Source organism: Oryx dammah, unplaced genomic scaffold, assembly GCF_014754425.2.
Source record: "Oryx dammah isolate SB20612 unplaced genomic scaffold, SCBI_Odam_1.1 HiC_scaffold_25, whole genome shotgun sequence".
Classification (NCBI taxonomy): Eukaryota; Metazoa; Chordata; class Mammalia; order Artiodactyla; family Bovidae; genus Oryx; species Oryx dammah.
Window position 1 is genome coordinate 86240916 of NW_024070209.1, and position 25870 is coordinate 86266785.

Genomic DNA, 25870 nt, shown 5'->3' on the forward strand with positions numbered 1-25870 from the left:
AAGGGAAAGGCTACCACTCCAGTATTCTAGCCTGGCGAATTCCGTGGACTGTATAGTCCATGGGGTTTCAAAGAGTCAGACACGACTGAGCACCTTTCACATCGCAGAGGGAGAACAGCAACAAGGGGCCAGTGCCCTGGGTCCTGGTAGAGAAAAGCTCAGCCTGGGACAGGAAGGCTAGCAGAGGGGTCTGGAAGGATGAGTAGAATTCACCAGGAAAAGAACCGGCAGGTGGAAATGTTCAGAAGATGCACACAGAAACACCGTCATTATTTGTTGAGTTGTGCCTCCTGTCCACTGGACTATAAACATTAGGGCACAGATGGCCCTTCTTTCCTCTGTGGCTGCCCCAGCACCTCACAATGGGCTTGTTGCTGGTGGGGCCACTCAGTGAACGGAGAGTGAGACAAAGGCCATCGCTCAGTTGACCCTGCAGTGGGTGCCATCTTGTCCTGGCCCAGAGGGAACTTGGCGTTCTTTCTCCTTTTGTGGAGCCTGGCACTGGGCTTTCTGATCTCTCAGTGCTTGTCGGGTGCCTCCAAACATCAAGATTCTTTTTCTTTCTGTCCCAAACTGCAGAAAAATAATGAAAAAAATGCAATTTTTGACTCTGAAATGCCAATGACGTCTCCAAAAGCAGAATGTGCTTCTCCTTGCTGGTCTATAAATTAATGTCAAAGGAAGACATACGGGTAAAACATCACACCATTTGAAAAAAATAATTAATTCTGTGATCAAAGAAGATTGTTTGGTAAACTTGCCCGGAGTTTAACTAATTGGTTTGAGAGCAGATAGAATCTCCCTGAGATGTTCTACTGCGAGATTAGTATTGGTCAAGATGTTTGAAGTTCAGAGGAGGGTGAATTCTCAGAGGAGAAGCCTATTTGACTAATTGGCATCACGTGGGTTCCCAAACACTGTCTCCCAACATGCAACCCTCCTGGAGAGATGAAAGAGACACCTCCCTATAACTGAGCTGACTCTGCTGCTGATGGAGACATTCCCAAAACTTTTAAGAACAGGTGGCTTATTACTTTCTCTTGAAAACTGAGTGATTGAAGCGTACTAATAAGTGGGAAGAGAAATAGGTTTGAAAGGGGAGAGGCCTGCTCCAAAGTCTAGACCATAACGGGGTTTCTTTTTATCATTCTTTTTTTCCCCCTCCGTCTTGAACCTCCTTCCCACCTCCCACCCCATCCCAACCCTCTAGATTGTCAGAGAGCACTGATTTGAGCTCCCAGCATTGCAGAGCGAATTCCCACTGGCTCTCTAATTTTACACATGGTAATGTGTACGTTTCCAAGCTACTCTCTTGTCCCACCCTCTCCTTCCCCTACTCTGCCCAAAGTCTGTTCTCTGTGTCTGCATCTCCACTGCTGCCCTGCAGACAGGCACAGTGGGGTCTCTTGACCTTGGCACTACTAACTTTGGGGGTAGGTCACTCTTTGTCATGCGAGCTGCTCTGTGTATCGCGAGATGTGCAGCTGTATCCCCAGCCTCTACCCACAAGAAGACAGGAGGACACACCCCTTCCTGGCTGTGACAACCTGAAATGTCTCTGCACACAGCTTATGTTCCCAGGGAAGCCAGAAGCATCCCTAGCTGAGAACTACTGGACTAGACCGATAAGATCTATTCTTTGGCTCTGAACAAAATTTGGTACCTGGAGCTTTAACCAAGAAGCTTCCTTTGTCAGAGAATGCTTCCTCCTCCTGATGTCTTCTTCCTAGCCTGTAGAGTGAAGATGGAGGTCAAAGTCACAGTTCTCCATGACAGATTTGCAGTATTGAAGCCTAGTCTGGAGTTGGGTCTCCTCCTTCCTCTGAGATCAAATGACCCTAACAATCCCTCTGATCTCGCAGAGTCTCGGTGTGAAGTATGGACGAGGCCCATTCCACCAGCATGGCAGAGATTCCAGACACTGACGGAGGCGGTGCCCTGTACGTGGTAGAGAATCTTGCTGTGTGTACACTTCTCTTGAGCCAGGGAAGGCTGGGACCATTCCCAGGCCAGAGCATCCAGCCTGCTACCAAGTCCTTTGCTGTCAGCTTAACTCCTTCACAGCCTGTCTCACACATTTAGAAAGAGCCTGGAGAGAGACTTCACTGGTGGTCCAGTGGTTAAGACTTCATGCTTTGATCCCTGGTTGGGAATCTAAGATCCCACCTGCCATGTGGCATGGCCAAAGGACTTTTCAAAAACAAAAATAGGAAGAGTTACGAGACCATTCTCTCCGTGACAGGTACATAGGGGCTCTGGGGTCAGTCAGGCCACACTCAACCCCTGGCCCCACCATTGCCCCTCTGGGTCCACCATTGCCTCTCTGGGTCCAGGGCTGGGCAGCCTCACGCTTCTCCTCCCCTGAGAAAGCAGGGTTAATAGTCCCCGTTTCAAGAGGTCTTGGCAGGGATAAAGCAGGGCAACACATGTTAACAGTTTACAACACACAGCAGGTTCAGGGACATTGCAAACCATCACGTCTGGGTCAGTCAGAGTGACAAGTCCAAGCCCCAGAAGGCAGGGACCAGAGCAAACACAGCCCTTGACTCAGGGAGAGTCGACCAGGCAGCGCTTCGCTGGAAAGTGCAGGAACGGCTCCAGCGCTCATGGGGCTCCTATGCAGCAGCACGCTAGGCACAAGTCAGTGTAAGCATGCTAGGCACAAGTAAGTGTAAACATGCTAGGCACAAGTCAGTGTAAGTCAGCTCACTGAGCACCTGGGTTTCCAGAACCAGGAAATGTCAGCCCTGAGGGACAGTCAGTGGATCTCCACTGGTGGTTCCAGACTGTCGGGGTTTTTAAAAGCCAGATAATTTTCTTTCAAACCAAGACATTTGTTCCCCCAGAGAGTATAAAGCTAGCAAAGACTGTGGCTAACAGTCTTTGGGGTAGGTGCAGAGCACAGCTGGGTGGAATTCTCTGGGGTCTCCCGAAGGGGCCCTCGGACTCAGAGACACACAAGTCCGGAAGCATTTACTACAACTTCTAGATTTGGCATCCAATTTGCTTCTGCGTTCTCTTCCTCTGAGAACCTTGGTTCTTAACAGCATTGACAATATCCTGCTGTACACATTCACATGGGCTTGCCTGGTGGCTCAGTGGTAAGAGAATTCGCCTGCAATGCAGGAGATGCAGGTTGGATCCCTGGGTCAGGAGGATCCCCTGGAGGAGGGCAGTCAACCCACTTCAGTATTCTTGTCTGGAGAATCCCATGGACAGAGGAGCCTGATGGGCTGCCGTCCACAGGGTCACAAAGGGTCGGACACGACTGATGCGACTGAGCACATACGCATATACATTCACATATGTCACCGTTTCAGAATCGCAACACCCACATCAGCACCACGAAGACAGTCACTAAAAGCAGTCTCCGTGGGTCCTTAGGAGGCTTAGTGTCACCAAGTTGTGACATCAAGGCACCCAGCAGAGGTTATTCTTCTCTGGGCATTTATGTCACCACATTGATATGCAAACTTCTATTTAACCGATGTTTTGTAATTAATTTTGTAGATTGCTTTGCTGGTTGTTTTTTTTTTTTTAGTTACTTTCATTTTTAAAATTTACATGAAATATGTGCACAGTTCCAAAATTAGCACCGTGCATCAAGAGGCCCAGCTTCCATGCCTGAGTCCCCCTCTCCACCCAACTTGGCTCTCCCTCCTCCATTGGGCAACCCTTTAAGAATAGATGTTTGGCTATTATATACAGAATGGATAAACATCAAGGTCCTACTCATCTAGCATGGGAAGCTGTATCCCGTATCTTGGGATAAACCATACTGGGAAAGAATATGAAAAAGAAAATATAGGTATAACTGAGTCACTTTGCTGTACAGCAGAGACTAACACAACATTGTAAATCAATTATGCTACAATAAAATGAAAGAAAGAAAGAAATGTTTGGTTTACTCTAGCATTGTTTCTTTGTGAAAAATAAGCAAATATATCTTTTGAGTCTGTTTATACACAGAATATGGAGCTTCCCGGGTGGGTTCGATCCCTGGGTCAGGAAGATGATGACAACCCACTCCAATATTCTTGCCTGAGAAATCCCATGAACAGAGGAGCCTGGTGGGCTACAGTCCAAGGGGTCACAAATAGTCAGACATGATTGATCATACCCTGAATAGGTATATGTCATGTATATACAAGCATATTTTTAAAATATATACATATATAATATATACAGAATTTTTAGTTAGCTTGTTGCATAAGCACCGTGCTTTTCTCTCAGTGTACCTTGAAGATCTCTTTCACAGCAGAATGTGGAGGTTTTTCTTCTTCCTAAAATCAATACCTACACCCCTTTCATTCTAACAGGTAAGGACACTGGCCCAGAGCATCTCATCTGTCCACTGTGCCAGGGTGTGGGGAGTCCAGGGGGCCAAAGGTCCAGACCAGGCCTTTTTCTACTAATCCTACACTAATCCAGGGCCCACTGAGACAAGAAGTCTTTCCAAGGCTGCAGGCTGGAGCCCTGTCTGTGCAGTCCCGTCTCTTGCCCCAAGCCGAGGGTCAGAGCCCCGTGGGGACCTTATCCAGACCACAGTCCAGGGTACCCAGCCCCAGGCCCCAGAATGGGGGCTAGAAAAGGGTTAGGCAAGCAAGCCCTGAGTCCAACATCTCCCTGCACGGACATCTCTCTCTCTCCCTGAGGCTGGAAGAGACCCCAGGCTTCCCTCACTGACCCTGATCACGTCTCAGTCTCTGCCGGAGGAAGGGCCCATCCCCTAGCAGCCACAGAGTGTGGGAGTGGACCCCAGGAGACTGGCTGTGCCCTCCCGTGCTGTGTGGCCCTGGGCCAACTGCCTAACAGCCCTGAGCCTCGGGACCCGCATGTGTCAAACGAGGCTCCCACACCCAGACTTCACGGCTGGCTGAGCCAGATGGCTGAGAACTGGTGATGAGCGTTTCCCCGCACACAATGGGCGTTCTATAAACCTCAGCCATGGTGTCTTCTGAAGTGGCGCATTTAGGACGCAGCCAAACAGAGGAGAAACCCCAGCCACCTGAAAGCCAGTGTCGGGATAGGGTGGGAGTGGGTACCAGTCAGGGAGCAGGGGTCATCTCCCCAGACCTCTTCCTTGTCCCTGAAGGAGGCCTGCCTCTGCTCAGGGCTGGGACCCCACCCTGATTCACCCCGAGGAAAAGCCTCCAATAGAAGAGGTGATAGAAGCTCTTGGGAGTCCCCTGGGCCTGAGCGACCAGGGCAAGGCCCTGCCAAGGCCCCAGCTGCCCTCCCGTGACCATTTCTCCATTTCTCCTCCAGTAGAGGAGGAGCACCAGTGCTGCACCCTCCAGCCCCTTCCTCTCTTGGTTGATAATTCCTGGTGGCCTCCATGCTCCCCCATGGCCTCCTGCCAGACTTTCTATTCTTATGGTCACTCTGGCCTCTTACTTTTGTCCTGGGGTATGGGCAAGGGAACGACTGGTACCCTGGCTTTGCAGATGGGAAAACCAAGGCTCAGAGGCCACCAAAATCAAAGAGTCAGTGGGAAATGAAGGAAGGGAACCTTGACTTTCCCTCTCCAGGGACATACTCGGGAAGCCCCCAGAACTATCTGAGTCTCAGCTATTCTTATCTATAAGATTGGGTGTGTGTGTGCTCAGTCACTTTAGTCATGTCTGACTCTTTGTGATCCCACGGATGGTAGCCCTCCAGACTCCTCTGTCCGTGGGATTCTCCGGGCAAGAACACCGGAGTGAATTGCCATGCCCTCCTCCAGGGGATCTTCCCAGCCCAGGGATCGAACCCAGGTCTCCTATGCCTGCTGCTTTGGCAGGTGGGTCCTTTACCACTAGTGCCACCTGGGAAACCCATCTGTAAAATTAGATGATCTCAAAATCCCTTCTAACACTCAACCCCTCAGATTCTAAGAGTCAAAGAACTTGGATTTCCTTCCTCTCCCCGATCTGTGTCAACCCCTTTGTTGGAGAGGAGGGGGTGGTCTCTCCCTGCTGAGAACCTGGGCTGACCCTGGGACCCATACCTGGTGGGAAGAGCGGCTGCCTTGGCCAGGTCTGCAAGTGTTCGTCCCTCCCTGGCTCTTTGTCACCTGCCCAGGGAGGCCGGCATGCAGGGACACGACAGAGCGTCTCAGACCCTCCTGATGGCCGGGACCTCCCGCAGTCCCTGCCTCCCACTCAGACCCTCACAGAGCGCTGCTCCCTGCCCTTTGGGTGTGGGGTGAGAGGTTTCACCTCTGTGTTCTGTTACATCACATGTTCTCTTTCGCTGTTTCTTTATAGAACAGAGAATTTCATGGGAAATATTTTTTAAAATTTATTTTGCTGAAGTATAGAGACTGTATGGGCTTCCTGGGTAACTCAGCTGGTGAAGAATCTGTCTGCAATGCAGGAGACCCTGGTTTGATTCTTGGGTTGGGAAGTTCCCCTGGAGAAGATATTGGCTACCCATTCCAGTATTCCTGAGCTTCCCTGGTGGCTCAGACAGTAAAGAATCTGCCTGCAATGCAGGAGACCTGGGTTTGATCCCTGGGTTGGGAAGATCCCCCGAAGGAGGGCATGGCAACCCACTCCAGTATTCTTGCTTGGAGAATCCCATTGACAGAGGAGCCTGGCAAGCTACCGCCCACAGCATCACAGAGTCAGACACGACTGAGTGACTGAGCATACACAGTGAAAGTATAATGTTAATTTCTACTCTTTAGCAAGGTAATCCAGTTATACATATGTATACATGCTTTTTCATATTCTTTTCCAGTATGGTTTATCCCAGGATATTGAATATAGTTCCCTGTGCTATACAATAGGACCTTGTTCTTATAGGAAATGATTTACTGAAGGTAAAATTAAGATCCTAACACTTGGGACTTCTCTGGTGGTCCAGTGGCTAAGACTCCGATCTCCCAGTGCTGGGGCCTGGGTTCGATCCCTGGTCAGGGAACTAGATTCCACATGCCTCAACTGAGTTCCCACACCACAGCTGAAAGATCCCCTGTGCTGCAACTAAGATCTGATGCAGATAAAATAAATAATAAATAAACATTAAAAAAAGAAAAGATACTAGTACTTGACCTCATAGATTCCCAGTTGGGGAGTCACTGAGTACACACTCAGAGGAGCTGGCCCAGATCTGGGCATAGCAGGTCCTCTTGGGACCAAGAGCCTCTGTGTGGGCACTTAGCCCAGTGCTGACTGGCTGAATACTCAGCACACTCTGGGGTTGGCGGGGGGGTGGGTGGGTCCCAGGTTTTCAGATCAGGAAACGCCCAGATTAATTCAAACCCTCTTGAAGTCACAGATAGTGGGTGGCAAAGCTGAGATCTGAAAAAAGTGACTGCAGGGGCTTCCCTGGCAGTCCAGGGAACTAGACCCCACAAGTCACATGGTGCAGCCAAAAAACAAAACAAGCAAAAAAAAAAAGTGAGTAGAAATTATAAGACATTCACCATCTGTCGCCCAGAGGCAGTGTCTTGGGAAGGCTCGACCTGGGTTCTCCGTTCAGTGGTCCACACTCCTGGGACCCCATCTCCAGGCTTCGCCTTCCTCTCCATCAACCAGTCCTGCCCCTTCCACCTCCTAGCAAAGACACCTCCTCAGACACACAGAATCATGGAGTGAGCAAGACAGATACACCTTCCTCCAGGGACCCCATTCATTTCATGTTATACTTTTCAAGTCTAAATGTGTATTTTTTCATTTGCCAGGTAAGTTGTGAAATTATATGACTATTCAGCCCACCCTGCACTCTCCTATTTTTTTGTGTATCTAATATACAAAAGAATAATAAAGATCACTCTTTTCAGTATCAGATGCTTTCCAAGCATTGACTAAGGGGCCTGGGGGTTAGAGAATTCGCTCCAAATTTTACACCTATTGAGGGGGGCAGCATGGGATTCCATCCAGTCTCCTTGGACCCCAAGGTGATGGTTACCCCACTCTGCCTCTGCTTCCCCCATGTAGAGAGCCCTCTTAGAGGCTGGGTTTGTCTGCTCCTCCCACCCCAGGCTTCCCAGCCTGGGACTTAATTACACTTGTGGAAAGGCTTCAAGCAGACATGAAAGGGATCAGCAATATGGAATTTTCCACACATGGGCCTCCCGTCTGAAAGCTCTATCTATCTATTTATCATCTATTAATTTTTTTTTAAAAGAAGGTAATTGACTCTCCCAACAGAGCTCGGAGGCAGGTGGAGACAGTCTTTCCTTTTTTCTTAGGAAGAAAGAAGGCTAGAGACACAGACTGGGTGGTTTTCTTGGGGGACTGGTGTTTGAACATGATCTAGAATATAGGGTGGCAAGAGCTCATTTTTCCTGCAAGACACCTGATCCCAGCCCTTGCCTCAGTTTCCCTTGTGGTTACCTCTCAAATCTGCAAGGGGAGTTAGAGTGTCACCAAGCGCTCCTCAGAGTCTCAAGCTAAGGCCAGGAGGGGATTCTAGAGTTAGTCCTGGAGTCCTTGTCTCGTATGTTAAACTGGAGTGGTGACATTCACCTACCTCATGGGGTGGTCAAAGGATTCCAGGACATAATTCATGCAAAGTCCCCAACCCAGGCCCTGGTACTCTTATTATTAGAGACTCTTATTATTATTAACATTTGCTGGTCTATGACTGAAATCTGTAATTATTATGCTGCATTGATTATTGGTAGGGAGAAAACATGGTATAATTTTTAAAAATTATATAAATTATCTTCTAGACCTTTTTCCCCCACTTTCTATGACTATATCTGCCTTTGTTTCTGCTTGTATGGAAATTAAGTTTTTGCCTTTTCCTGCAAAATTATCTTTTATAGCCTACTGGATTATGATAATAATACTTTGTACTTTCACAGAACCTTTTATCCGGGAATCTCAAAGCACTTCATAAACTTTAATTAATTCTTGCAACAAGCCCCGTGAGGTAGGTAAGTATTATTATCCCCATTTTACAGATAAGGAGAGCGAGACATTGAGAAGTTAAGTAATCCGCCAAAGGCCTCAAAGCAGTCAGAAGCTAAGTCTGAACAAGACCACAGAATGCCTGTCTCGGGCCTCGCTTGGCCCACTGGGGCTGCCCTGCTTGTCTCCCCCAGCCCCAGGGCGTGATTGATGGGGAGGCCTCGATCAATTGCAGGGCCCCTGTTAAATACATGTTGGACAGCTTACAGGCGTTACGGGGAATTATGTAGGCTGACTCATACACTTGGCCCCTGGGTACTGGCCTATCTTCAGGTAAGCTGAGCAAAGCCTGCAAACCCACTTCTCGGATCAGGATGCTCCTGCTACAAAACTCCATTTCCCCCAAATTTGGACTCAAACAAAACATCTGCTCTGTGCCAGACAGTGTACTAGTGGCTTTTTTTTTTTTTTTTTGCCTGTGCCATCTCTCTGACTTTATTCCTCTGGCAACTGTATGAGTGACTACTGTTATCCCCATTTTATAGATGAAGATAGTCGAGGCTCGGAAAGTGAAGTGGCATATCCAAGGTCACACAGTAGAACTGGGATTACACACCAAGTTCTGGCTCAAAGATGGGTGATCTTGTCACATACCACGTGATACTTAGTGTCCAGTTGTGTGGTAGGGAGGGTAACTGATCCTACAAGGGCATTTCCAAGGGGTAATGGTAGATGATCGAGCTAATGGCTTCTATTCTTAGAGGGGTCAACTCACAAGGGACTCTCCTGGGAAGTTCTGATTGTATGCAAGATTTCAGAAAGGAGTATCGTTCCTCCAGAGACTCCTTCCACAGGATTGGAGGGGGCAGAAGGCTCCCATTGTCTGCTGATCCCACCCTACCTTTCCTGACTCCATGGCCTCTCACCCCCAGCAGCAAAACTCCTTCCTGCAGGCCTGAGACGTCGGAGAGACTCCAGAAGCTTCACTTTCTTTCCTCCAAAGTGACGACTGAAGTCAAACAAGCCTGGATTTGAATCCGGTTCTGTACTCATTCGTGGCTAATCTCGGGCAAGTCCCAACCCTTCCCCGCGCCTCAGTTTCCTCACCAGCAGAGGAGTTGCCCCAAGGATTCAGTGAGTTAATGAGCACAATGCATGAAGCACGGGTCGGGCATACAGTAAGAGCTTAGTAAATGTCCATGCCCACTCTGCCTTCCTCTTCGTGTCTGATCACTGCCCATATCCTATCTGGGTGACTCAGACCGGTGCTGACCGATTCTCTTCCTGTCCTAAGTGACAGCCACCCAAGCCCGCCTCTCACCAATCTTGGATGTCACTCCTGTCCAGCCTTCCAGTCCTGATGCCCCAGGAATCCTCTGCCCTGATCACCTTGGAGCCACAAGTTCAGCCTCAGGAAACCTGGTAGGCCCCTTCCCGGGACCACTAGGTGAAGGATGCTCATACAGCCTGAAGAATCGGGCTTCTCTCAGGTAGGGCAAATCTGAGAGAAATGAACAGAGTTATCTACTGGAGGATAGCTTTGAAAAATAAGAATCTTTACACAGCAGCACTTTTCAACAAGTTCTGAAATCCCTTACTCTCTCCTTTCCCAGTGGGTTCCCTTTTGCTGTTTCTTTCTGCTCTTCAGGACACACCTCCTTTCGGGCTCAGCTGTTGAATCTTAGTTTACTGTGAGGACCCCTTCCCCAAACGTGCTCAAGGTTTTGGTCAGCTAGGAATGAAAGATTTCTCTTGGACTGGCCTTTCCTCTGCTCCCGCCACAAACAGGCTGGGTAACTTGGCCTGCTTTCCCCCTTGTGGAGCACAGCTGGCTTAACCCTGCACAAGCCATCCAGGCCGAGTGGCCTGGAGCCTGTCAGGCACCTCGAGGAAGTGGGGGGCGCCTGTGGGAGGGGGGCATCTGGCAGCAGGAGCAGGGAGCCCATGAGAGGAGCCAGTGTTGCCAGAGGTGCCCCAAGGAAGGCCCCCATCACTGAGGCTGGAGGGCAAGTCCCCAGATGCTGTCCTGAAGCAACTTTGGGTGGGCATGTTGGAACCTTGGGCTTCCCAGATGACGCAGTGGTAAAGAACCCACCTACCAATTCAGGAGACCGGGATTCGATCCCTGGGTTGGGAAGATCCCCTGGAGGAGGAGGAAATGACAACCCACACCAGTGTTCTTGCGTGGAGAATCCCATGGACAGAGGAGCCTAGTGGGCTACAGTCCATGTGGTCCTCAGGCAGCCAGGTCACCGTGCCTCTTAGACCAGGCATCCTGGGCCACTGCCTGCCGGACAAACCCAGTGGCCGCTCTCCCCCACCCCCGACTAGACAGTGGGTCCCACAGCTCAGGGACTAGGAGGGCATGTCCCAGGGGTGGCCTGTCCATCAACAGAAGCATGGAGTCTTCAGATGACCAGCCCTCAGAGGAAAATGGCATACATGGCTACCATACTGGCCCCAGACAAGACTATGACATGTGATGCCCGCAGCCTTGGAGAGCTGGGGTTGGTCACCTGCTTGCCCATAGCCATCTGGGGTCTTTGGCTCCCTGGTAAACCTTCTATCCCCTAGGCCTCCCTACCTGGGTTGGCCTGAGCCAGTCCCTCGAGCCCTGCCCAGTGGGGAGTGTCTGGGCCTCCAAAGGCAAGGACCTGGCCAAGGTCATCCCCACCCAAGTCCAGCCCCTGAGAACCCTGTCCTCTCCCATTCTCTGGGCCATCTGCCTTTCTTATTTAAAGAGACAGAATGCCCTGGTGGTCCAGTGGTTAAGAGTCCACGCTCCTAAGGCAGGGAGCATGGGTTCGATCCCTGGTTGGGGAGCTCAGATCCCACATGCCATCTGGCAAGATCAAAAAATTAAAATAAATAAAGAGTAGCAGCTTTTGAACTGTGGTGCTGGAGAAGATTCTTGAGAGTCCCTTGGACTACAAGCAGATCAAGCCAGTCAATGCTAAAGGAAATCAACCCTGAATATTCATTGGAAGGACTGATGCTAAAGCCGAAGCTCCAATACACTGGCCACTTGATGTGAAGAGCTGACTCATTAGAAAAGACTCTAATGCTGAGAAAGATTGAAGGCAGGAGAAGGGGATGGCAGAGGATGAGATGGTTGGATGGCATCACCAACTCAAAGGACGTGAGTTTGAGCAAACTCGGGGAGATGGTGAAGGACAGGGAAGCCTGGCGTGCTGCAGTCCATGGGGTCGCAAAGAGCTGGACACGACTGAGCGACTGAAAAACATCAACAATGGAAGGACTTTTCTGTCCATGCCCCAACCCTTCCTAACCCCTGCTCTGCCCTCACATATGTCCTGACCCTTTCTACGCCGGGCTGCAGAACTTATCTCCCCTACTAAGAGCCTCACGTTTGAAGCAGAAACATCATATTATTAAGATGCACACGCCACTCACTCCCCCTCCCCCACCCCTCACAGGACTCTTTCCTTCATCACATGGTGGGCTGCAAAGTGTGGAGGACGCAGCAGGGTCCCGAATCCTCCCCACAGACAGGTTCCTCCCAGTTAGACATGCAGTCATGCTAGTCACGGCTAGAGCAACCAGGGGCTCACTGCTCAGGATCTGGGCCTTGAGACCTGCTGGGAGGACGCAGGGACCGTAGAACTAATTTCTTTTTTTAGAGGATGGATTGTGTTCTTTGCAGCAAAGGCAGCCCACCTGTTGCTTTTCCATCTCATGCAGCACTCAGCAGCTCCCCACTTCTGGAATGGAGAGTGGGCTATAATATAAGGTTTTGTTTGAAAGTTGCGTGTGTGTATTAGACAGTCAATCATGTCCAACTCCTTATGACCCCATGAACTGCTGCTCGCCAGGCTCCTTTGTCCATGGAATTCTCTAGGCAAGAATACTGGGTGGGTTGCCATTTCCTTCTCCATTTGAAAGTTAGTTATTTGGAATTTGAGGTATGTTTTACTATATACACACTACTGTGAAAGTTGCCCCAAATAACCCACAAAACCAGGTTAGCCCATGTGTTTTGAAGCACTGCACACTTATCAGCAGCCAGGGACAGAAAAGAAGGGCCCAAGAATACCAACGAGATCTTGTCTGTGCGTCCAGTTGGGTCCAAACTGACCGGTGGATGAAGACCTCATTAGCTCCCTCTCACCTGCTCTCACAGTACCTCCAGCCCTCCACGTCTGCCCTGTGTTACCCTCTGGGGAATTCAGGCTGTGGGTTCTGGTGTGCCAGACAGCTGAGAGTGTTAAGCCAAAAGCGAGCTGACTTTAGGCCCCTTGAGCAGTCTGTCTTCCTCTGGCAGTGCCACCTTGAACTTCATGACCCCTCAGGCTCCTAGGCTCCCCCAAGGCCCACCTTCCCCTTCACCTGAAGTGAGGTGCAATGGAGCCCCTTTATAGCTCACCACAGTGGACTTGAGTCAGATCTGAGAGTTGACCTCCATAGGTTGAAAGGAGTAGATACTTGGATGTCATTGGAGACAGATGATGCTTTGGTGCCTGGATTTTTCTACCGATGCCATCACAAGAACTTTCCCGAACTCAGGGCATGATAATCTTAAAAACAGTTAACAACCATGCAACACGAAAAGTGAGGCCTCATGGAAACTGCGGACTTGCGTTAACAATAATGTAGTGATATTTCAATATTGGATCATCAGTTTTAATGATACTACACTGATAGAAGAGGGCTTCTCCAAGTGACACTAGTGGTAAAGAATCTGCCTGCTGATGCAAGAGATGCAAGAGAAGTGGGTTTGACCCCCTGGGTTGGGAAGATCTCCTGCAATAAGAAATGGCAACCCCCTCCAGTATTCTTGCCTGGGAAATCCCATGGACAGAGGAGCTTGGCGGGCTACAGTCCATGTGGCCACAGAGAGTTAGACATGACTGAGCAACTAAGCACACACACACACTACACTGATATGAGATGTTAATAATACAGAAATGGGGCAGGCAAAGGAGTGCATATTCATTGCCAACAAGTTGATTTTTTTTTTCCCTGTAAGATGGTTCTAGTAGTGCTTCAGTTCAATTCAGTCGCTCAGTCGTGTCTGACTCTTTGCGACCCCATGAATCGCAGCACGCCAGGCCTCTCTGTCCATCACCAACTCTTGGAGTTCACTCAGACTTGCGTCCATCAAGTCAGTGAAGCCATCCAGCCATCTCATCCTCTGTTGTCCCCTTCTCCTCCTGCCCCCAATCCCTCCCAGCATCAGAGTCTTTTCCAATGAGTCAACTCTTCACATGAGGTGGCCAAAGTACTGGAGTTTCAGCTTTAGCGTCATTCCTTCCAAAGAAATCCCAGGCCTGATCTCCTTCAGAATGGACTGGTTGGATCTCCTTGCAGTCCAAGGGACTCTCAAGAGTCTTCTCCAACACCACAGTTCAAAAGCATCAATTCTTTGGTGCTCAGCCTTCTTCACAGTCCAACTCTCACATCCATACATGACTACTGGAAAAACCATGGCCTTGATTAGACGGACCTTAGTCGCCAAAGTAATGTCTCTGCTTTTGAATATGCTATCTAGGTTGGTCATAACTTTTCTTCCAAGGAGTAAGTGTCTTTTAATTTCATGGCTGCAATCACCATCTGCAGTGATTTGGGAGCCCCCCAAAATAAAGTCTGACACTGTTTCCATTGTTTCCCCATCTATTTCCCATGGAGTGATGGGACTGGATGCCATGATCTTCGTTTTCTGAATGTTGAGCTTTAAGCCAACTTTTTCACTCTCCTCTTACTTTCATCAAGAGGCTTTTTAGTTCCTCTTCACTTTCTGCCATAAGGGTGGTGTCATCTGCATATCTGAGGTTATTGATATTTCTCCCGGCAATCTTGATTCCAGCTTGTGTTTCTTCCAGTCCAGCATTTCTCATGATGTACTCTGCATAGAAGTTAAATAAGCAGGGTGACAATATACAGCCTTGACGTACTCCTTTTCCTATTTGGAACCAGTCTGTTGTTCCATGTCCAGTTCTAACTGTTGCTTCCTGGCCTGCATACAGATTTCTCAAGAGGCAGGTTAGGTGGTCTGGTATTTCCATCTCTCTCAAAATTCTCCACAGTTTACTGTGATCCACACAGTCAAAGGGTTTGGCATAGTCAATAAAGCAGAAATAGATGTTTTTCTGGAACTCTCTTGCTTTTTCCATGATCCAGCGGATTTTGGCAATTTGATGCATGCATTAAAAAAAAATTGGTGAACTTCTGTGTAACCATTTTAATATTGAAGATGAAAAAAAAGCAACATTTTGGCATATTATGCTTTATTATTTCAAGGAAGGTAAAAATGCAACTGAAAAACACAGAAAAGGATTTGTTCAGTGTCTGGAGAAGGTGCTGTGACTGATTGAATGTGTCAAAAGTGGCTTGCAAAGATTCCTACTGGAGATTTCTTGCTGGATAAGGCTCCATGGTCAAGTAGATGGCCTGAAGTTGATAGCGATCAAATTGAGACAGTAACTGAGAACAATCATTGTTATGCCATGCAGCAGATAGCCAGTTTGGTGATGTTAATTGCTTCGATATTTGGGTTCCATGTAAGTTAAGCAAAAAAAAGAAAAAGAAAAAATCTGACTGTATTTCCACATGTGATTCTCTACTTAAAACTAACATAAGAGTTTCTTTATTAAAATCAATTATGACAGGTGATGAAAAGTGCATACTGTACAATAATGTGCAATGGAAGATATTGTGATACAAATGAAAGGAACCACCACCAGTCACACTAAAGGTCAATCTTCATCCAAAGGAGATGATACTGTGTATTTGGTGGGATTGAAAAGGAGTTCTCTATTATGAGCTACTTCTGAAAAACCAAATGATTAATTCCAAGTACTGCTCGCAATTAGACCAGCTGAAAGCAGCACTTGACAAAAAGTGTCCAGAGTTAATTAATAGAAAATGCATAATCTTCCATCCAGATAATGCAATACCACCTGTTTCTTGGAAAGTGAAAGTGTGAGTCTCTCTGTCATGTTCAATTCTTTCCGACCCCACACACTATAGCTCTCCAAGCTCCACTGTCCATGGAATTCTCCAGGCAAGAATACTAGAGTTGCCATTTCCTTCTCCAGGGAATCTTCTCAACTCAGGGCTCCTACATTACAGGTGGATTCTTTACCATCTGAGCCACCAAGGAAGCCCATATCTTGGATAACCAGGCAAAAACTGTTACAGCTTAGCTGAGGATTTCTAATTCATCCGCTGTATTCACAGACACCACACCTTCAGATTTCCATTTATTTCAGTCTTTACAAAATTCTCTTAATGAAGAGACTTCCTCTGGTGGTCCAGTGATTCCATCTTCCAATGCAGGGGTTATAGGTTCAATCCCTGGTTGGGGAACTAAGGTGCTATATGCTGCAGGGAGCAGCCAAATTTTTTAAAATAATAAAAATAATGTTTTTAAATTATACTTAAAAAATTCTCCTAACGGAAAAAATTGCAATTCTCTGGAAGGCTGTAAAAGGCACTTTGGCAAACCAAGCAAGTCCCTGTGGGGCTCCCAGGCACAGAGGCCTTTCTGTCCTCCATTTCTTACAGGCAAGACTCCAGCCTCCATGACCTCCCCTGAGCTCCAAAGGGTAGATTTGAACTGTTTCTGATCAAGGGAGGACTGATGCGAAGCTGAAGCTCTAATACTTGGGCCACCTGATGTGAAGAGCCGACTCATTGGAAAAGACCCTGATGCTGGGAAAGACTGAACGTGGGAGGAGAAGTGGGCACTGGAGGATGAGCTGGTTGGATGGCATCACCAACTCAATGGACGTGAATTTGAGCAAACTCTGGGAGATAGTGAAGGACAGAGACGCCTGGTGTGCTGTGATCCATGGGGTCCTAAAGAGTCGGATATGACTTATCAACTGAACAACAACAGCCAGGGAGAAGCAGCCAAGACACCACCTGAGGCAGGATTACAGGAACCAGAAAAGCTCATCACGATTAAGAGACCAACTACCTGAGATGAGATTAAGTGGGTGCAAGCCCTGAAGTGAAGTTTGCGACCCCATGGACTATAGCCTACCAGGCTCCTCTGTCCATGGGATTTTCCAGGCAATAGTACTGGAGTGGATTGCCATTTCCTTCTCTAGGGGATCTTCCCGACCCAGGGATAGAACCCGGGTCTCCCGCATTGTAGACAGAAGCTTAACCATCTGAGACACCAAGCCCTGCTCACACCCTAATCTTGTTAGGGACTCCAATTTTGACTCATTGTTATAAACTCCCCTCATCAAGTTCTCCAGGGTAGACACATGGTTTTTCGAGGCAGGAGCCCTGCTATATCCCCCTTTGTCTGGCAAAGCAATAAAGCTCTCCTTTTCTGCTTCATCCCAAACTCCGCCTCTGGGATTTGATTCTGCACGGATGTACAGGGAGGCCAAGCTTTCAGTTACAGTTGGAACAGTGCTTTTCTCAAAATGATAAGAAAGTTTGGGGAAGATGCCTGAAGTTGCCTGAAAAATGGCAGAAGGTAGAGGAACAAAACAGTGACTATGTTGTTCAACAAAGTTCTTGTTGAAAATGAAAAATGTGTCTCTTATTTTTTTAAACTTCAAAACCAACAGAACTTTTTGGCAAAACTACAAATGAGAACTCTGGATTTTCTGAGAAATATTTCTATAAACTGAAAAGTGCTCTGAAAAATCTAGTCTATCTGGTGGTTTAGATGGTAAAGAATCTGCCCACAATGCAAGAGTTCGATCCCTGGGTCAGGAAGATTCCCTGGAGAAGGAAATGACAACCCACTCCAGAATGCTTGCCTGGAGAATTCTGTGGACAGAGGACCCTGGAGGGCTACAGTCCATGGCGTCGCAAAGAGTTGGACACGACTGAGCAGCTGACACATTCATTCAAATAAACTGGCACCACACAGACCCTGGCCAATAAGATGTAAGAAGGGTCTCACAGGCCTCCTGAGAAACAGGTAGCAGCTCTTTGCTGAATCCTGCAGGTAGACTAGGAGGGAGGAAGGGTCCCAAGGTGGGGAGGGAGCAACAGTCAGAGGGCTCAGGGCTAAGGATTTATTTCAACATATAAACAACTGGTATGGCCCTAGCATCTGAATAGCTACTCCAACTAGCATTAATATGGTTGTTATTTTATAGGTGCATGCATGCTTAGTCACTTCAGTCATGTCTGCCTCTTTGCGACCCTATGGACTACCAGGCTCCTCTGTCCATGGGATTCTCCAGGCAAGAATACTGGAGTAGGCTGCCATGCCCTCCTCCAGGGGATCTTCCTGACCCAAGGATCAAGCCAGTATCTCCTATGTCTCCTGCGCTGGCAGATGGGTCCTTGACCACTAGCACCACCATGAGTAAAAGGCAAAAGTGAAGTACACAAAGAAATGACAGCCCTGGAAGGTAGATAGTGTGTCCCTGTTTTACACATGAAGAAACTGAGGCCTAGAAAAATTGTAATTGTTCAACAGAAAACAGTTCAGATCTTGGGACCTGAACCGAAGATTTTCTACCTCAAAACCCAAGCTCTTCTCAGAGGAGAAAGAGCTGTTTTGCATGAAACTGCTGCTGACTAGCTAACCAGTCACTGGTCTACCTCTCAGTGAAGGTGGGTCACGAAGCTGACGTTTGCATAATGCCCTAAGGACAGTTCTGCTTGTGCACAAGCGTGGAGCTTCTGCCTGACTTGGCTACTCACTCACTGGGTAAGTCTTTCCTTTCCCTTTGCTTCACTAAGAACATGGAGATAGTCAGCATCGTAAGGACACTGAACGCTCTCTATCATCAGCCCTCTCATTTTATAGATGGAAAAAAGTGAGGTTCAGAACAGGGAGGCAAGGGACTTCACTGGTGGTCCAGTGGTTGAGAATCTGCCTGCTCCATGCAGGGGACGTGGGTTTGATCCTCGGTCAGGAAACTAAGATCCCGCATGTGGCAGAGCAACTAAGCAACTAAGCTCCAACTAGAGAGAGCCTGTGAGCTGTAATGAAGACCCAGCCCAGTCAGAAAGAAAGAAAAAGAAAAAGCAGGGAAACGACCGAAGTCCCTGGCAGAACAGAGGTTAGGACACTACACTTCCACTGCGGGGGCACAGGTTCAAGCCCTGGTTAGGGAACTAAGATCCTGCATGCCATGCGGCACGGCTGAAAAAAAGAGCAGGGAAACAACAGAACAAGGGAGAGCCAGGGCTAGAGACCAGGCCTCTGGATGCCCGCTGCCTGCTGTCTTGGCAGGGTGCAGGTCAGGACACAATAATTGTCACTCCCCAGGCTCCAGTGCACACGTGCAATTAAGCGGTCGGGAGCCGTCTCCCACAGCGGTCAGCAGGCCAGGCCACAAGGCCGCTCTGTGAGCTGCACTCAATGATGTCACTGGGAGTTGTCCACCCGTGACTTCACAGAGGTGTGACGGTGTCGCATTCACTTCCCCTGTGTTTCAAATCTGCAGCTCAGCATCTTTCTGGATCCTTCGTTCACAAAAGTGATGCTTAACTGTGAGTCCATTTCGAGTAATAAGGGGTTTGGTTTTACGACAGGAAGAATTGCCTTTGTCCAGCAGCAGGAAAAAGTGGTTTTAAAGTTAAGATGACGTCATGGGGAGGCTCTCCAAGTCTGACAATGATGACACCTCAGAGGGGTGCTTTCTTCCAAGAGGAGGTCAGAGCTGAGAGGGTACAGCCTGTGGCTTTGGGAGCTGCTCCCACTTGCTTCTGAAGTTGCTGAGTTAACAGACAGTCCAAGGAATATCCTGTCCCAGGCCAGAGTCCTGCCTCAAGGGCGCAGCTCTTAAAGGCCAACAGAGGACTATGCTCCCAGCAAGAGCAGGTGGTCTTCACAATGCAAATGCTGTCGGGGTGTGTCACTATTTGCATATCTAATATCAACGTTGGTAGCTTTGACCTAAAACTGCAGCATCTAACATGGTGACCACCAGCCAGGCATGGCTATTTAAACTAATCAATATTAAATGTAATTACAAATTCATTTTCTCAATCACTCTACTCACATTTGGAGTGTCCAACGGCCATATTCGTAGTTGCCGTGTGCTGTGCTGCGCTTAGTTGTGTCTGACTCTTTGTGACCCTATGAACTGCAGCCCACCAGGCTCCTCTGTCCCTGGTAATTCTCCAGACGAGAATACTGGAGTGGGTTGCCATGTCCTCCTCCAGGGGATCTTCCCAACCAAGAAATTGAACCAGGGTCTCCTACATTGCAGGCGGATTTTTTACTAGCTGACCTACCAGGGAGGCCCAGTAGCTGCCATACTGAACAGCAAAAATAGAGAACACTACAGGGTTGAGAATCCGATGGCATTGGCCTGGAGGGGGAGCACCACTGGCAGGAGCGGGTGTAAAGAGTATTTAGTACAGACCCAGGGAACCCATCAGAAAGGCCTGAGCCATAGAGCGAGTCTGCAAGTTTAGATGCAGTGAGAAAATCTAAACCTGGGGACCGTGCATGTTATTCTCTGGTGTCAAATCAGTTCTGCCTGGAACAAGTTCCAGAATGAACCCCACTTAGTGGAGGGACTCACAAGAGATACAAAGGAGCCATAGGCATCTCTTGTTTTTCACTTTGCATGTTCTTTTAGTCCTAGAAATCCAATTGTGAGGAGATTATTATAAATTGAATCATATTCTTCCAGAAAAATGTTCCCATTTATTCTGAGGGCATGTTTGCTCTCAAGGAACCAAAGCGACCTAGGTTAAGCAAAAGGAGATTTCTTCTAAGGAGCTGAGGAAACCTCATGACATCTGAGGGGGTCAGGACTGCCCTGGCGGGGCTGCAAGTGACCCCTCGCAGGCCTGGGGTAGCTGCCCCCCTGCATTCACTTTTTCCTGTTCTCTTGGCCACAGGCCATGGGCTTGTTCTCCACATGTCTACCCTAAATGGCTCCCTTAGCTGCCTGCTGTAAGCTGATCCTGGCTGGTGGGTTCCCAGGCCTTTTGCCTCCAGGATGCCAGCACTCACCTCAGCAGTCCAGGCCCAGGCTATGTGACCCCTGGAATCTGGCCCCGCAGGTCTGGCTCAGGTATCTCTCCTATATCTCACGGGTTGAGCCTGAGGGTAGATTTACTTCGAGACTGTGGGAGGCCCACGTGCTCTAGGACAGCTGGAGAAGGAGGAAAGAATGGCTGCCCTTCTTCAATAGCACTTAAACCAAGAACTTCCAGATGTACAAGCTGTGTTTAGAAAAGGAGAGGAACCAGAGATCAAAGTGCCAACATCAATCGGATCATCAAAAAAGCAAGAAAATTCTAGAAAAACATCTACTTCTGCTTCATTGACTAAAGTCTTTGACTATGTGGATCACAAAAAACTGTGGAAAATTCTTAAAGAGATGGGAATACCAGACCACCTTTCCCACCTCCTGAAAAACCTGTAAGCTGATCAAGAAGCAACAGTTAGAATCAGACATGGGACAATAGACTGGTTCAAAATTGGAAAGCAGTACATCAAGGCTGTATATTGTCACCTTGATTTTTTAACTTATATGCAGATTAAATCATGTGAAATGCCAGGCTGGATGAATCACAAGCTGGAATCAAGACTGCCGAGAGAAATATGAATAACCTTATATATGCAGATGACACCACCCTAATGGCAGAAAGCAAAGAGGAACTAAAGAGCCTCTTGATGAAGTTGAAAGAGGAGAGTGAAAAAACTGGCCTAAAACTCAAAACATTAAAAAAACTAAGATCATGGCATACAGTCCCATCACTTCATGGCAAATAGATGGAGAAGCAATGAAAACAGTGACAGACTTTATTTTCTTGGGTTCCAAAATCACTCCAGATGGTGACTGCTGCCATAAAATTAAAAGACAGTTGCTCCTTGGAAGAAAAGCCTTAACCAACCTAGACAGCATACTAAAAAACAGAGACATTACTTTGCCGACAAAGGTCCATATAGTCAAAGCTATGGTTTTTCTAGTAGTCATATACGGATGTGAGAGTTGAACCATAAAGAAGGCTGAGCACCAAAAAATTAAAATTGTGGTGCTGGAGAAGACTCTTGAGAGTCCCTTGGACTGAAAGAAGATCAAACCAATCAATCCTAAAGGAGACCAGTCCTGAATATTCATAGGAAGGACTGATGCTGAAGCTGAAGCTCCAATAATTTGGCCACATGATGTGAAAAGCCGACTCACTGGGAAAGACCCTGATGCTGGGAAAGGCTGAGGGCAAAAGGAGAAGGGGGTGACAGAGGATGAGATAGTTGGATGGCATCACCAATGCAATGGATGTGAACTTGAGCAAACTCTGGGAGATAGTGAAGGGCAGGGAAGCCTGGTGTGCTGCTGTCCATGGGGTCGCAAAGAGTCGGACATGACAGCGACTGAACAACAACTGGTACAATTTCATATGAGATCAACCAGAACACCCTCAACGGGACTTCCCTGGTGGTCCAGCTGTTAAGACTCTGCACTGCTGCCCCAGGGGACACTGGTTCAATCCCTGGTCAGGGAACTAAGTTCCTGCATGCTGTGTAGCACAGCCAAAAAAAAAAAAAAAAAGTAAGAAAGGATCGTTAGATGCTCAGACACAGGGTGGAAGGACCTGTGAACCCGAGACTGGCTCTGATGAGAGCAGCATTGATGCTGACAGGGTGCTGTGGTTCTAGGGAGGGGCAGTGGAGCCCAGGTGCAGGCAATGAGGACCCACATAGCTTGTAGATAAGTTTCAAAGCAATAATAAAACTGACCAAAAGTTGCTCTGCATATTATTATCATTGTGCCCACTAGTTGTAAACAATGTCACTGATAAAATGCTCCTTACTGAAAACAATTCCTTTGTTCAAAACAATTGCTGTGGTTGTGAGTTTCAGTAACATAGATGGAAACCTCACCCTTTCATTACTCACCCTTTCATGAGGGTCGTGTTTTGCACCTAAGTTAATCTCCAGAACTCCCAGGTCCAGGCTGGACCTGATTCCCATTGACCAGGCCACCTGTGTTCATTCTGAGTATTGCTATCGGAGGGTGATGCTTCAGTGGGCTGACCTAGGATTTTCTGGCTTCAGCCCTGGACATCTCAAACACGTGGATCTAACAGAGGTTGTGAAGGCACAAAACACAGCTTGAACTGTTGCAATTCTGTAATTCCACTTGTAGTTTGGGTGCTGAAAATTTAAACAGCAAAAATGCAAACTGCGAGATGCCATCTTTTTGTTGAGTAGGTACAAATTTAGTTTGCATGTGAAATGCTTAACTTAATTGGAATAATGTCTTTAGAACTGAAGTTCGGTCTTTAAATTAGATTTTTTTTTAAACCCAAAGAAAAAAATCAAGAAAATAATAATTACTGCTGTTTTTTATTTTTGCTGATGTTGTTTTGTTTTTGTTTTACATAAGTTACTACAGAAAACAATCTTGTATCAAGGTGGGGGGGGTATGACAAGCTTTTCTGTTTTGGGGTCAAGTCCAATAGGTACAATTGGTGCTACAGACACTACATGACCTCATTTAATCCCCACAAGGACCTTATGAGGTGGCTTCTCTATCTTCTCCTTTCAGAGCCAAGGAAACTGAGACCCACTGAGGACTGGGGTTCAGACCCAGGCCCTCTGTTCAGAGCGTGTTCTCCCTACTACTGTGTGTGTGTGTGTGTCTGTGTGTTAAGTCGCTCAGTCGTGTCCAACTCTTTCCGACACCATGGACGGTAGCCCACCAGGCTCCTCTGCTCATGGGATTCTCCAGGCAAGAATCCTGGAGTGGGTTGCCATTTCCTCCTCCGGGGATCTTCTAGACCCAGGGATCGAACCCGTGTCTGCTTATTTCTCCTGCATTGGCAGGTGGGTTCTTTACCATCTGGGCCACCAGAGAAGCCCAGCTACTCTACTGGGACAGATTAAACTCCAAGGCTGAGTTCTTGCAGAGACTGCTTCTTGCTGGAGTGTGAGGGCCTGGCTAAAAATTTTTTGCCCAGAATATTACAGGTGTTTCTTTGAGTTTTGTGTTGCTACATGACAAATATCCTACACTTTAGGGGGTAAAACATCCATCTATTACATGCACTGATTCAGTTTGTCAGGAACAGTGGTGCTGGGTTTATCTCTGCTCTGTGATACGAGGCAGGGCCTCAGCTGGGAGGGTTTGATGGCTGAGAGAGACTCCCTGGCTTGGGGCTAGGTGTTATCTGCCGGTGTCCACACTCACAGCCTTCAGGAGCTCAGAACCTGCACACGGGCTCTCCATGTGGCCTGCGGTGTCTCCCCTCCTGATGGCCTCAGGGTAGCCCTTACAGGGAGAGGTTTCCAAAGGTGAGCATCCCGGCCAGCAAGGCTGAAGTGGCACCATCTTCCCCGCATTTCCTGGGTTTGAACAAATCACACACCTGTCTAGATTCCACTTCACTCCTTGATGAAGGTTGCAGCTGTTCTTGTAAATTCCAGTTCACCTCTCTTCTCGCTTCCCCTGTGTCCTGCCCAGCTGCTCCTGACTCTCCCAGCTCCGTCAGCTCTCAGCTGGGCCCTTCCAGGGACTCCTCCAGCTCCCAGCCTATCACAGGCCTGTTAGACAGTCCCAACTCAGAGAGGATTTGGGGGTGCAGCTCTGGGAGGGGCAGCAGATAAGAAGAGGCCTGTGACATATATGGCAGCTGCTGAGTTCTGAAAGCTTCTTTCTACCAACCACCATGCAGAAGCTAGCTCCCTGGACTGTTGGTGAAAATGATTATTCAGACCTTGAAATTCCAGAGCTGACATTATTTTTTTTTAATAAAGGAAGTCCCTCCCTGATTCACTGAATCCTTTTGGTCTTGTCTCATCTCAATACCTACCCTTTACCCTTCCTCCAGGAAGGTGGGGCCTGCTTTGCTTTTCTGCCCTCCCACGCTCCAGCATCCAGAAAAGTCAACAGAATGGAGACCAGGGGACAGGTCAGGAGGGCGGGAGGGAAGCCCGGCTATGAGGGGAGTGGCCCAGCAGGGCAAGGAATACAGGTGGGGCAGTCTGCTGAGGAAGGGAGAGAAGGTTCTTCCAGGGAAGAGAGGAAGCAGGTCCTGAGGGGTTCAATTGCTGGAGACAGTCATGGAGACAGTTTAATGATAATGTATTTGTTTCCTGGTCTTCCCAGGTGACTTACAGGTAAAGAATCTGCCTGCAATGAAGGAGATCCAGGTTGGACCCCTGGGTGGGGCAGATGCCCTGGAGGAGAAAATGGCATCCCACCCCAGTATTCTTGCCTGGAGAATCTTATGGACAGAGGAGCCTGGTGGACTACAGTCCATGGAGTCGCAAAAAAGTCAGACATGTTGAGCCACTAAACAACAACAGCAAATTTGTTTTCTCAGACTGATGTAACCAAGTTATACAGACTGGAGGCTGAAACAACAGAATCATATTCTCGCACAACTCTGGAGGCTGGAAGCCCAAGATCAATGTGTTAGCAGAGTTCATTCCTTCTGAGGGTTGTGAGGTGGAATTTCTTCCAGGGAGGGCATCTCCCCTAGCTTCCAAGGGGTTTCTAGCAATCTTTGGTGTTTCCTGGCACGTGGAAGCATCGTTTTGATCTCTGCCTTCATCTTCCCTGGGTCTTCAGCTCCACTTTCCTCTGTGCTTGTTTTTCTCTGTGTTGTAGCCATGCGTTCCAGGAAACAAACTCACTCAAAAGGACGATGAAGATAGTGGAGTGCAGTTTATTACACCGGTGGGCCCAAGGCAGAGTCTCTTCTTAGCCAAGGACCCCGACCAGTTTTTGTGAAAACCTTATATACCCTAAGTGTACTTGCGCAAATCCACCTCCCCAAATTCCTTGAAACTAGTCTGGACAAGGTAAAAGAGAGATACGATCAAAGTTAACCCATGATTCATGTGTCATAAGACTAGATAAACAGTGGACATTTATCAACAGGACTGTGGTCATATCCCGATAAACATAATGGAATTTACGACTTTGTTCTGTTACAGAGATAATTAGCATATTCTTTTAGGCAATGGAGAGTCCAAGTCCAAGTCCCAAGGCTCTTTTATCCAGGGAGTTTGGTTTACCATTGGTATGCCACTTCTATAGACACCGGGCCCAAAGTTCAAAGTCCATTGGGAGGGTGACCATGTGTGTAGCCTAATGTTCGCAGCCTGGCCTAAG

General features: G+C 48.0%; 1 long non-coding RNA gene across 1 annotated transcript; it reads right to left on the bottom strand.

The window, feature by feature from the left end:
• Nucleotides 1–1158: 1158 nt before the first annotated feature.
• On the bottom strand, nt 1159–25065 carry LOC120851873. The gene is made up of 4 exons (XR_005718425.1): nt 25055–25065; nt 24135–24138; nt 9831–9838; nt 1159–1234 (listed from the first exon to the last, which is right to left on the bottom strand). It is a non-coding gene; the product is annotated as an uncharacterized LOC120851873 (long non-coding RNA).
• Between the last annotated feature and the right edge of the window lie 805 nt (nt 25066–25870).